Source organism: Corvus kubaryi, unplaced genomic scaffold (genome assembly GCF_017639235.1).
Source record: "Corvus kubaryi isolate FWS band 111438036 unplaced genomic scaffold, C.kubaryi_AGA036_p1.0 138, whole genome shotgun sequence".
NCBI classification, from domain to species: domain Eukaryota; kingdom Metazoa; phylum Chordata; class Aves; order Passeriformes; family Corvidae; genus Corvus; species Corvus kubaryi.
In genome coordinates, this window is record NW_024580672.1 from 16,544,420 (window position 1) to 16,556,821 (window position 12,402).

At 37.0% G+C, this 12,402-nt stretch overlaps 1 protein-coding gene across 5 annotated transcripts in view; it reads left to right on the forward strand.

Moving 5' to 3' along the window:
• The window catches only part of ATRNL1 (attractin like 1), a 441,394-nt gene that overhangs the window by 330,166 nt on the left and 98,826 nt on the right, over positions 1-12,402 (forward strand). The window lies entirely within an intron of this gene.

The window sequence follows — 12,402 nt, forward strand, 5'->3', positions numbered from 1 at the left end:
TTTGCAGCACTTCCTTCCTTATATGAAGTGTTTAATGAAATAAGAGGTTTAGATTTCACACTATTTTGCTATTCATTCAGTGGTTAGGTACAATAGTGTTGCTGTGCCCAGTTAAATATCTTTACATTTGGGTAAGATTTTTATTGCTTCCCTTAATATTTATGTCTAGAAACGTGTGAGTGTTCTGAGCCTATGATTCAGAACAAATAGCCTCACCTAGCTGCTCATGCAGACTGGTCACAGCTGTAATTTTTGTGTGTGTTGTGTACACTAAATCAATGTAAAATGTATAGATGTTCAATTTGTTGCACAGAATTATATTAACAATACATTAAGATTTCTGAGTAGTGTTTTTCTCCTCTGGCATATGGGAAATCTAAAAATAACCTGAGAAATGCTGCCTGAGTAAGCCACATTTTTTTTTTTAATATAGACCATATTTGTGTGTGTTTATTCCTGAAATGTAACACCTCAAAACCTGTTTGCTTGAGTCCTTAATGTAAAGTTTTAAAAAATTCTAGACCAGTTCTAAAGTGTACCCAGTCTCTAAATGTGCATAAAATATTTTTTAATCCCTATGTTCTTTTCTCTGCTTGTTTATTTCTGCCCTCATGGGCAAGCGACGTTGTAAGAACACCTTAAACGTGATGTATAGGAGGTTTGTATAGATGGAGGCTGATGTCCTAATATTTCATCCTAACAAGAGAGTGAAGCCTTTGCTTGTTACCTTGTGAGCTGTAGGATCTGTAAACTCACAATTAGTCCTGAGAACCTGATTTTGTGTAGGTTTGTTAATAAAAATGTATCTTTCCACTTCACAAAATCTATTTGGCACATGTACCGCATAATCAGATGACTACAGAAATTGTTTGGATAGAAATATGTGATTTGTGTTGAACAAAATTGCAAAGAGATTTCATGCTCAATTGGAGGAATTTTGGCTTGCCAACTTACCAGCTAAATGTAGGTGTTTCAGTGGTATTGGAGTGCTGTGAATAGAGCTCTTAAATCATTGTATTATGCATAATTGCAAATCCAGAGTATCAAAGTAATTATTCTGATTGTTTTCAAGCAGAAGTGTTTATATGTGTCTGTAAATGTTATAAACACTGTACCTTTTAATAAATTCAATTTTTGCCACATCTTATTTTCATAAGGTAGACAGGTACAAAATTCAACAAATGCAAAGCAATATTTATATACTTATAAGTACCCCTAGGATTCTCTTTGAACAAGGCTTGGTCGTGGCAATCTTGCCTTTGGATATGAAATCCACGACAATGAGATATTTCCAGAATTATTTAAGGTGAACATACCAAAGCATGGAAATAATTATGCTATCAGAATAACTAAAAAAACCATAGATGGGAATATTTCTGGTTACTGGACCTTTCTGTACACCTGATTTGCACGTGCCATTCTTTGACTGGCTGCTCTTTCTAGTTATTTGTATTTTCTTAGTATTTCTTTTGGTTTTAGATCAGAAGTTATTTCTCATCATTAAAGTAGGACATGTGTGTCTTTAAAAGGAAAGAGGAGAAGAAACAGATACAGAAATTAGTCTTTCATCACTCATTTCCCACATTTCCAGGAGGAACTGGGTACTGGAGGGTGCTGTTTGGTATTGAGCAACTTGAAGTCCTTAGCTCTGCTTCAGGGACTTTACCTTTATCCTTGTTTCTATCTCTGTGTTTGAGATTCAGTTCTACCTGCCAACAACACCTACTGAAACTGCAGCAGACACAAGGCAGAAGTGTTCTGCCTTGGCTTTTCTTCATAAAACTTGGCAACCTGCATGTAGTTAGGCAATTGTATAAATTATGCCTGTTTTCACTGAAGTTTTATCCTTCTGTACCATCTATCAAACCGAATTTGTTCTTGAAGTGAATATGAATTAACTGCATAGAAAGCATTGCCCCTGCCCTGGACAGCAGGTGACTAAAACCTCACCCAGACTTCAGAGAGCCATCCAACGTGCTTGTTTTCCATGACTATTCAACCCAGCAGGCACTTTCCTACCTGGTTCTGTCTGCTCTGCACTGGACACATCGTAATTCTTGAATTTCTGGTTGCATGGTGGTTCAATTTTAAGGAAAAGGATGAAGCTTGTTCCTTTTTAGGTAGACCATGAGCCCTCACTGTTCTGATGTCTATCACTATGTGCCCTGTTAAGAAGTTTGTCCCCATGTTTCTTATTAGCACCCTAAAACATCTCCCCAGAGCCTTCCCTTCTCCAGACTGAACAACCACAACTCTTGCAGCCTCTCCTCACAGGAGAGGTGTTCCATCTCTCTGGTAATTTTTGTGGCCCTCCTCTGGATCCACTCTAACAGGTCCATGTCCTTTCTGTGCTGAAGAAAAGCCATCTTATTTTCCCCCCTGCAGATTGTGAGAGGCAGTTTCTGGTTTTCCACCGATTGTTCAGGAAGGTGTGAGAGTACTTACAGGCAGACTGGATCACTTTGGTGTGTGTAACTCAAATTTTCAAATAAACCATGAGGAGGCTGGTTAGGAAGCTATAGGGTGTGGATTCCATTCACTGGCTTTAGCAAAGCAGAGGTAGAAACGTTGTGTAAGGTGTTAATTGCTGTAATAATCTGAAGAATTATCTTTTCATAACAGGAAAAACAGCAAAATACTGGAACTTGAAAAATGAGTGAGCTCAGTCAGGGTTTACAGCCCAATGGTGTGATTCTTTAATGGTACTGAAAGAACCTTCTCCTTGGACAATTTCTTTTGGAAATCAAAAGATTATGAATGGTACACTGCCATAAACTAAACACTGCAGTAAAGTAGAAGTTAAAAAGGCAGTTAGACTGCAGTGAAACTGGGAAGAACAGTAAGTTTGTATCAGGGCTATCTCTAAAAAATCAGCAGTATTTGTGGTATGTGATCACTTCCAGATATAAATGTAGAGTGCTGTACAAATCTATTAGAGCTTCCTATAACAAAGACTGTAAAACATTATTGCTCATTAGTGTGAAGCAGTAAAGTTTTTAACAGATATGTAAGGAATAGAACTTTCCCTTTTTTTCATCTTTGGTATACATTCATCTTATTAGAATTTTACTTACAGTAGAATTTTGCCTTTCCGAGTGCCATTCCTTGTACTATATCCTTGGCAAAATGACCTTTTCTTATCTTTATTATCCAGCTTTCAGTAAGAAACTGGGAAGTTTATAGAGGTACTTGTTGTCATCTTCTTGTCTCAACTGTTTAGGCCTTTAAAATGATGTATAGATATTGAACCAACTGGATTTAATAAATAGTTATTCTTTTCTACAAACAATGGTTATTAAAGGAAAAGTCACTGGGCTGTTGGAAAAGTAGGCAAGCAATTTATTTTATATTGAGAAAATTTTCAAGTTGTAGGAATCAGAAGGAATAAAATATACCTTTCTGAACATGTTTAAATGTCATTTTATGTGCAGAAAAGAGCATTATTCAATGACTCATAAACAAAATTTATGTTTTGCAACACCAAGCACACAAGTGCAGGATGATCTTTAAGACCACCACTAAATATATCAAGAGTCACTGACATGACTTTGGCAATGAGATCCAGTGACATCATTTCCCTCTGGGCATATGGATGCTGTAAAGTGTGTCTTTCTTCATTTATTTTTCACTAAGGAAATCTTGAAATTATAATTAAAAAAATATTACCATTTTCTTATAAATTGAGACAAACATAAAATAATCTCCAAAGCCAACTGTCATGTACTTCTCTGTACCTTCAGGCATTGATCACGAATGTAATTCAAATAACATTCTCTCATCACTCACTTGTTGAACTCAAGATGGAGTTGCACCAGATCCAAATGCAGCACAATATAGATTTACCAGTGTACCATTAAAAGGAAGGTAGTGAAAAACTCTGCTTACTCTGATGGATTTATTGAAGAATAGTGGATTTGTATGTATGGTTAAATACAGAGTAATGCAGAAATATACTTCTTTAAAATTTAAAAAATGTTTTCATTATCTCATTTCCTGGTGTAATTACATGGTAGAAGTGCTACAATCTGAATATTTAATTTTCTTTTTCTCCAAAGTAGTTACAGCATCTCCTTCTATCCTATTAGAACATTTTCATGGACAATATTCATTGAAATAAGAGCAATGTGCAGCGTGTTTTGATCTAACAACAGTTTATAACCAGTTTGCAACTACTCTGCAAAATGAATAGCTAAAGAAGTATTTAAATAAACTAACCCAGGTGTCTGTCTCATTAGTGACTTTTAATTTTGTGAAGATGTAATAGTTCAAGGTGAAAAAGAAGTAAGAGAACTGAAAGGATACTCAAACTGTGTAGGTACGCATGCACTACATATAGCCACCAACATCCACAACTGGGAATGTCAGAAATCCAGTGCATTTAGTGTGTGATGTCATGCTTTGGGGTTTTTCTTTTACATTTGGGCTTGAATTTATGTGAGAGGGCAAGGTCAGAGAAACTTGTCTAGGATTTGGGATAAAGGATGGGGCGGGGGGGGACCGGGGGGGGTGTGAAAGTCTGCAGACCAGCTAGTATTTCAGTAACATTATTGACCTAATCCAAAAAAACTTATATATCTTGTAATACTTGGAATTAGGTTTGTTCCACTACTGTGCAAGATGAGGAAAAAAAAAAACTAGAAAAAGGTTTGATTACAGACTTTAGGCAGTGTTTTAGATGTGCCATCTTAGCCTGAGTATCTTGAGGATAAGGTCTAAAACCTTGAATTTATATTCTTTAGAAAGCCAGCACAGAAAGCAAAGGGTAGAGCCGATGTTTTTGCAGCAATCTCTATAATAGCCATTGCTGCTGGGGTGTGCTCTATTACTCTGTTTCAGACACTTTTTCAAAGGGCTTAAAATGTCCAAGTGTATCATAGAACCAAAGCCGCCCTTAAGAGGTGAAAGTAGTGCAATCAACTCATTACGTGGGACAACAATTTTAAATCAGCTGAGAAAATCAGAAAGCATTATTCAGAAGTGGTTAATGAGAGCTGGGACTGAAGGAGAAATTCAAAAGCTCTTCTCTACAATGGGTTATAATTGATCATTGCTTGGTACATCTGTGTAATCGTAGGGTCTTCCACGTGCTTCCCCATGCTCACCTGGCTTGTCCCTTTTTAACTAACCAGCTTTTCTCTAGCAGGCAGATCTTCTCCAAACACCATTCTGTTCTAACATTATGATCATTAAGTTTGTTACAAGGTGAGCACTTCTGACAGACAAACACAGCTATTTGTTAGCTGAGTATTTGCAGCACTAGAGATCATCTTCTCATCAGCTGTTTTAGAGACTTTACATTAATAGGACCAAGGAGCTGATCCTTGTTAGGAGAGCTCATGTTAAGCTGACATTCGGTATTTTCACTTACTGAATTTGAATTAGGCACTAAATCTAATCTTTAGAACATAGCATCCATCATGAGCAATAGAATCCTAGATAATTTAGGTTAGAAAGAACCTTCTGTAGTCCTACATCAGTCAAAGAGAGTGGGGATAAACCAAACCCTTGAGCAGAGTCAAGCCACCTTTGGTGAGTTTCTTTAGGGGCCTGTTTGATGGTGTTTTGAATATTAGTAAGGAAGCTGATTCTGCAAACTCACTGGGTCCTGGTCAAATGTTTGACTTCTCTCACTGTGAAAAGCCTTTCCTAATATCTCATCAGAGAATCTCCCTTCCTTGAATTGCTTTCTACTGCCCACTTTCTTATCCTTGTGAGAAAAGGATGGAATTATCAGAGTCAGCAAAAGGTCCCAGCTTAGGTTTGTCCTTTTAAGACTGAACAAATCCTTTACTGTCAGACTTTTCTTCTAATGCCTAAGCCACCTCTATCTCACTGTTTTGTTTGCAAAGATATAATGAAAGATTTTTCTGAGAGTCTTGCTCAATTCAAGGTTAACACCATCCAGCCTTGTCTTCCTCTGAGTCTGTCATACCATTACCAAAATTAACCAGGTTGGTGAGGCAAACATTTTCTTTCATAAATCTGTGCTGGCTTATTCCTAGTCAAAGTTTTGTCCTTCACATGCCTGGACAGGGCTTTTAGGGGGATTTCCTTCATAGTCTTCTCAGGGATGGTGGGGAGCAGGTTTGGTTAAGCAGTCTGAATTTTCCCAGGTCTTCCTTCTTGCCTTTCTTAAAGATGTGTGTAACCCTTTTCTTTTTATAGAGATCAGGAATTTCCCTTAATTGCCACAACCAGTCAAAGATGTCAGCATTTTCTCAATGACATTGCTCAGTTCCCAGTATCCCATCTGTTCCTGGGGAGTCATCTATATCCAACTTAAGTGGTTCCCCGACTCATTATTTCTCTACTGACTCAACCAAATGTAAAACATGAGCAAGCCCCAAAATCTATGTTGCTCAGGATTTCAGGGGTTTTTTGTGTGTGGAAAATGTTGGATATAAAGTTCTTGCAAGAACTGGAGAAGTTTTGATGTTAATTTAATCAAAGAACTGCTGTAAAGGCACTTCCTTCAGTAGCATCATGTAAGAGTGCTCAGTGTCTGTTTTTCTGCTGATACTGGTAAGAAATATTTCCCAAGTCTTTCTCTTATGCCAGCCCCTAAATTCCTTTCATTTTTTCCTGGCCTTTATGTTTTAGTAGTTGAAATGTGTACCTTCATATGTTATACACAGTGGTTTTTAAAAAATGTATTTAAATTTTGGCAGTGCATCAGCAGTAACAAAACACAGTTGGGAATTATGAGTTATTTGTATGGTGAGAGAAATACAAAAGTTTGGGGTGGGGTTTTTTTATGTGTTTGTTTGTTTTTTGTTTTGTTTTGTTTTTGTTTTATAAGCTTTGTGGTAAATTAGGCACAGTTCAAAATAGCACTAACCCAGAAAAGTTTACTGAAGCTTAGACCACAATAAACATCAAATTTGCACAAGAACTTTGTGTGAAGAGCAATAGTTGACTATGGAAAGCATCCTGGACCTGGGATTTTTTTTTTTTTTTTAAAGCAGGGTGCCTTGGCTGGAGTTCAGTTTAAAGATAAGGGGAACTACACTTAAGCTGCTTTCTATACTGTACAAATTGTCAATGCTATTTTAGTTCTTCAAAGAAGAAACAAAAGACAAGGTAGAATTTAGATGCCTATTTCAAAAAGTAAATGACGATATTTTTTTTCCTACTTCGGATTTTGTTGTCTTGTTTCTTCCTTTTTTCTTCTTTCTTGGTAACATGTCAATTATAATCTTATTTGTATTTGATGGCTGTGTTTTAAGAGAGCCCAGTGTTAAAAATCATCTATTTTTAGGGCATGCCAGTATTTCTTTGCTAGTACCTTCTGTGAAATAGCCTTTCCACTCTTCTTAATTGTAATAAAATTTTATTTAAATAGATGGTACCTCCTTTTTGGAATAGTTGCATTCATTTGACTAATTAAAAAGTCTCAACCCCATCATAAAGGCATTGTCTTCTTTCAGTGATTTATTGACAGTCCATGAGACTCTATAGACTGTGTATTTTAAGTGAACAGGTGTGCTAACAAATATAATTGATACATATACACAGCAGAATAACATGAGCTGTATCTTAGTAATGGCTCTGGTTGTCTACCAGAGATGATGGAATTGTGAACTCCCAGGTATTGTAGAGTGAATGATCCCAAAAAGTCTTTCTCCTAAGCATGTTAGATCACTAAAGCATATGAGCAGAAGAGTCAGTGTGATAAAAATATGCTTTATTTGCTTTCACAACAGATGTGGTTATGGAGTCTGAGCTCTGGTTTAGCAGTATCCTTCTAATCAACATCTCTTCATTTCAACTCTTCCAACAGATAAGCCATATTCAATGAAAACCTTTACAATATATTAACTTGTAGTTGTAAATAATGTAATGCATGTCCCAATCTTTCAAGCATGTTCACATGCAGTCCTGTCCTTTGGAGTAAAATTCAGAACAATTTTATAGTTGGTTGTACTATGATGGCATTTACAAACAGAACTACCTGTGTGATTGTTGTATCTGTTTTTTGGAAGAAAACCCTTGAATATGTGATATAAAATGGCTTTTGAAATTGGAGAAGTGGCTGTCTTGGAAAGTGAATCCCTGGTGTTGTATAGAAATACTTGAACCTACAAACTGAGAAACTGTCCTCTGTTTGTGACCTGATGTTACTAGTGCAGATACTGATCTACTTCTGTAGACATTTTAATCCACAATGAATGTGACAATGAAGTTATTAAGCATTAGTATTGGTACCCTGTTCCTCTACTGGAAGTGTCAGTTGAGACAGCACATTAATAATTATGAGATACATAGTGAATCTTCTAAAATCTGTATTCAGAAATTCCCTGTCACTAATTTAATGCAATCATAAGCAACTTGAAGTCAATGTGACACAAGAAATTATACTCAAATGTCTCATCTCTAATGAATGACAGTAATTAGCCATATTTCAAGGAAAAGATAATATATCACAGATAAGGAAGTTCATATTTCATAAAGTGTCCATTATCAGAGATGTAGGGCCAAATGAACTCTTATGTTACACTCCTATACGAGCTCTTCTGTCACAGAATATAATATTAAAATGATAGTTCTAAAGTAAGTTTTAAGATGGAGAAAACTTTTGAAAATTGATGGCTTTAGTCAACTAGTAGTATTTATTATTACAAGGACTAATGGAATACTCATGGGAATTAAAGAAAGGCAGTTTGGTTCACCTCTGGTCATTTCCACAGTAACTCAAACAGCATCAGCTTTATCTTTTTAAAAAGGCTAAAAATAAAACAATTGTTCTCAGGTATGTAAAAGTCCTTTGCTGCTTATAAAACCTAACATGCATCACTGACCCTGTGATATGGGGGCCTCGGAAATGATCTGTGCAATGGGGATGAGGCTTCCCACATTGAGTGGAGATCCAGATCTTTCCCTTCCATGTTACAGTGGTCTGAGGTTCCAGTAGGATGTAGCTGATTGATACCAGAAGTTAAATCATCCCAGTCTCTAAAACTGGGTGTATCGGGTAAATAAAAATGTTTCAATTTACCCACCATAAAGAAAAGGGTGGAAGGTTGTGAAATGGTGAGTGATGGAGTGGGTAAAATCTGTGACTTAATCCAAATCCTGCCCATTGCAGGAGCTGCAGTAACATATAGAGGAAACTACTGCAAAGCAGCAGGAAGGGGAACCTCAAAGTACCCACCCTTTATGCAAAGTGTTCCCGTGCGACCACAAAACGTGTGTAAGATGGGGGAGTGAGAAAGGTGGTGCCTGTTGGAGGGGATGGAGCCTAAGAAGGCTGTGGAGCAGCTTTCGTTACAGTGCTGGGAACCTGCACACGGGTGAGGTGTACTGTGGATGAAGTCTACAGCTGCAAAGGGCTGTCAGCTTGAAAAAGGTGGACGCAAACCAGGTTGTGCTGCTTTGTGCAGGAGGGAGGAAAGACACAATGTAGACTTGTTCATAGGAAAACCAAAGTGTGACCCTGTTTAAATTCTCCTGTGAAAATGTAACTCTCAGTTTATGATTTTATGTTCAAACTCTCAACTAAAAGGCAGAATTAGTGCATACCTGCCTATGTTCAATAGCATCTTACTGAAAACAGTCATGCCTGTGATTTTTGCATGTAGTGCTTTAACAATTGTTTGCTAGGAATCTCACACTTAAGTAGAATAAAGGGGGAAGAATATCAATACTTCTAGTATTCTGAAATCTCTTGAAGTTCGTAAGACTTTGTTACTGACTCTGAGGAGAAAACTCAACTTTTTTTTGAAGTATTTTTCAATCTGTTTGCATGAAGATTATCTGTAGAGTCTTCTCTAGAAATAAAGGTTTCTTATAAAAATTAATGCATGAAATTTACTAATTTCCTCATAAATTGCAATGCTGTTTAAACAGACGTATTTGAAAAGACGTAGCTTTTCATCAGCAGTACTTGAAATGGAGTCATAGGTATTTTTACACGTGACACATTCAGATTCAAAGCAGCAATTTCAAAGGAATAAAAGATATTCTGTGGAGTGGAACAAATATTCCTGCTGTATGAACACTGTCTGAAGCATCCCATTGATGTGTTTCCATGTTCAGAGAAAATGAACACTGTTACACTTCATGTTTCCTTCCTTATAATATGAAGCTGAGTTATCACTGTTCTAAGGGTGTGGCTCCAAAAGTGTTTGAAATTCTTGCATCGCTCCAGATTGTCTAAAGTGTCATAATGAACAAAGTGAGGTTATTCCAGCATTATCTAAGAGTAATTTTTATAAATTGAAAAGTGTCTGTGGGGTATGGAGTCAGGCTCTCTGAAGTGTGAATGTGGTTTTGCTGATTTATAGTTTTGCATAATTTAAGTCTTAAAATCTGTACAATGAAGATGAGAACCTTTGAGGGAAAGCAAATTTAGTATTTCAGTAGCCTTGTAGCTATTGAAAACAGTCCATAGTAAATGATGTTTATTTCATATTTAGGTTTAGAAATGCTTCTTATGTATTAGTAGATATCCATCCCCCTTTTACACACAGAAAAACTGACAGAGAAAAATTGGAAGCAAGCCCAGGTTTTTTTGCTCCTTATCCAGTGACCAACTCATAAGTGACAGTATTTATATTGGTCCTTTCCATCTTCAATCTAGATATAGCTTTCAGCATAAGAGAGGCAATAAAATATAACCCAGTAATTACCACAGCTTTTCCTAAAAATACAAGGCTTAACTAGAGCTCATTCAGAAATACGTTGTCAACTTCAAAACACAAAATGAAGTGTTGGGATAAATTTCTCCCAGAAGATTTTGCTATTGTAATGCCTATTGCTGTACTAATCCATTTTTAGATGCCTGACTCAGAACTGAATCCAGAGGCATGTGTGGAGCAGAGCCAACAGGGAATACTGAAAAGGGATGGCTCTTCAAAAGTACCTCAAACACCGCAGAAAGCTGATTCTGTCAAGTCAGGATTTACATCTAAAAATGATCTCCTGGAGTTGTGCTCGTGCTTCTGCTCTCAAATAACAGAGGGCTGCTGCATTTGTACTTTGTGCAGTAGTTCAGTGCCTCAGACAGTCACTGAAAATAGAGGAGATGGGTGTTCCAGGCCCTCAGCAGCCAGCAGTGAGAGAATCATTTCTGTGACCTGAATGTGAGGCTGTAGGGTGCTCTTGTCATTTGCTGCCGTAACTGTGACTCTGCTGTTGTGGAGAAAAGGGTTCTTGAACTCAACAAATTTGGTGGAAAAATGACCTGTGACCTCAGATGCTGTCCTGGGAGACAGAAGTTGGGGATGGCTTTTATAATCTCTGCACTGAGTGATGTCCAAGCCTTTAATCCAGTTGTACTGAAGTCATGTGTAGTTCATGAATTGCCCTTCAACCCAGAATCAAAAACTTTGTCTCTCTCTAGAAATATCATAAAAATAGGTTACAAAACTGTACTTTGGCCAGGCCTAATTAATCCTGAATTTTTCATTGTTCCATAGGAAACTTCAGCAGAAGAATGTTTACTTTTGTTCTCCTGCATGTACTTCTGTAGGAGATAAACACTGAAGTCATTAACTCTGTTTAGACTGCAGTAAATTCTGAATATATGAAAGTTTCTTTGTGTACCAACAGGACTTTATTTGGTTTTGGACTTAGATATCAGTAAAATAACAGTTGTTTGCTTTTTGGTTTTTTTTTTGTTGTTGTTGTTGGGGCTTTTTTGTTTGTGTGTTTTTGTCAGGTTTTTTGGGGGGGAGGGGAAGAAGAGTGGAGGAACAGGCACCAGAATTATCTCAGTTCTACACATCTTCAGTCAGATTGACCCTTCTGGATGTGGATCTACAGTCTTCCCATGGTTAATGTGTTTAAAATCATGCCTTAACTTGAGCTATGACAAATTTAAGAGCCACTTAAAGTTGTCTTGCCTTCATCCATTAAAGTGGTCTCAGAGTCTTGTGCTTTTATTGGTACTTGTACATTTTGATTTAATAGTCTCTTATAAGTTTTTCAGTAAAGCAAATAGAGTTCTTGACACTTCAAAGCATATTTCCAGACCCCAGTTTATTGTGGAGCTCTTCTCTGAATGCACTGCAGTTCTCCATTTCTTGTCTCCCTTTTGTGATCCAGGACTGGTACCAAAGGATGAATCTGAGAGTTGATCATAAACCGGGGTGGTTTTTCTAATGCTTCATTCTTGGTAAGGTTCTGGTTAAAAATGAACATAATCTTAAAAATGCTGTGTAAAAGCATCCCTGCACTTGTCTCCTACTGTTTTCCAGTTTCCCCTTAAGAATGAATGGATTTTGTGTTTAGGTAGGACCTTGCATTCAGGTGTCTTGTGGTGCATAAATTTTCCTTAACATTGTCTTGTACATAGTGTCCATCAATGGTAAATAACAATTCCATACAGATCAATGTCGTTTATAATCTGAAAGCTTTGTTAGAAAGACTTTGTTCCCACGTAATGATTAAAGTAATGGGTTG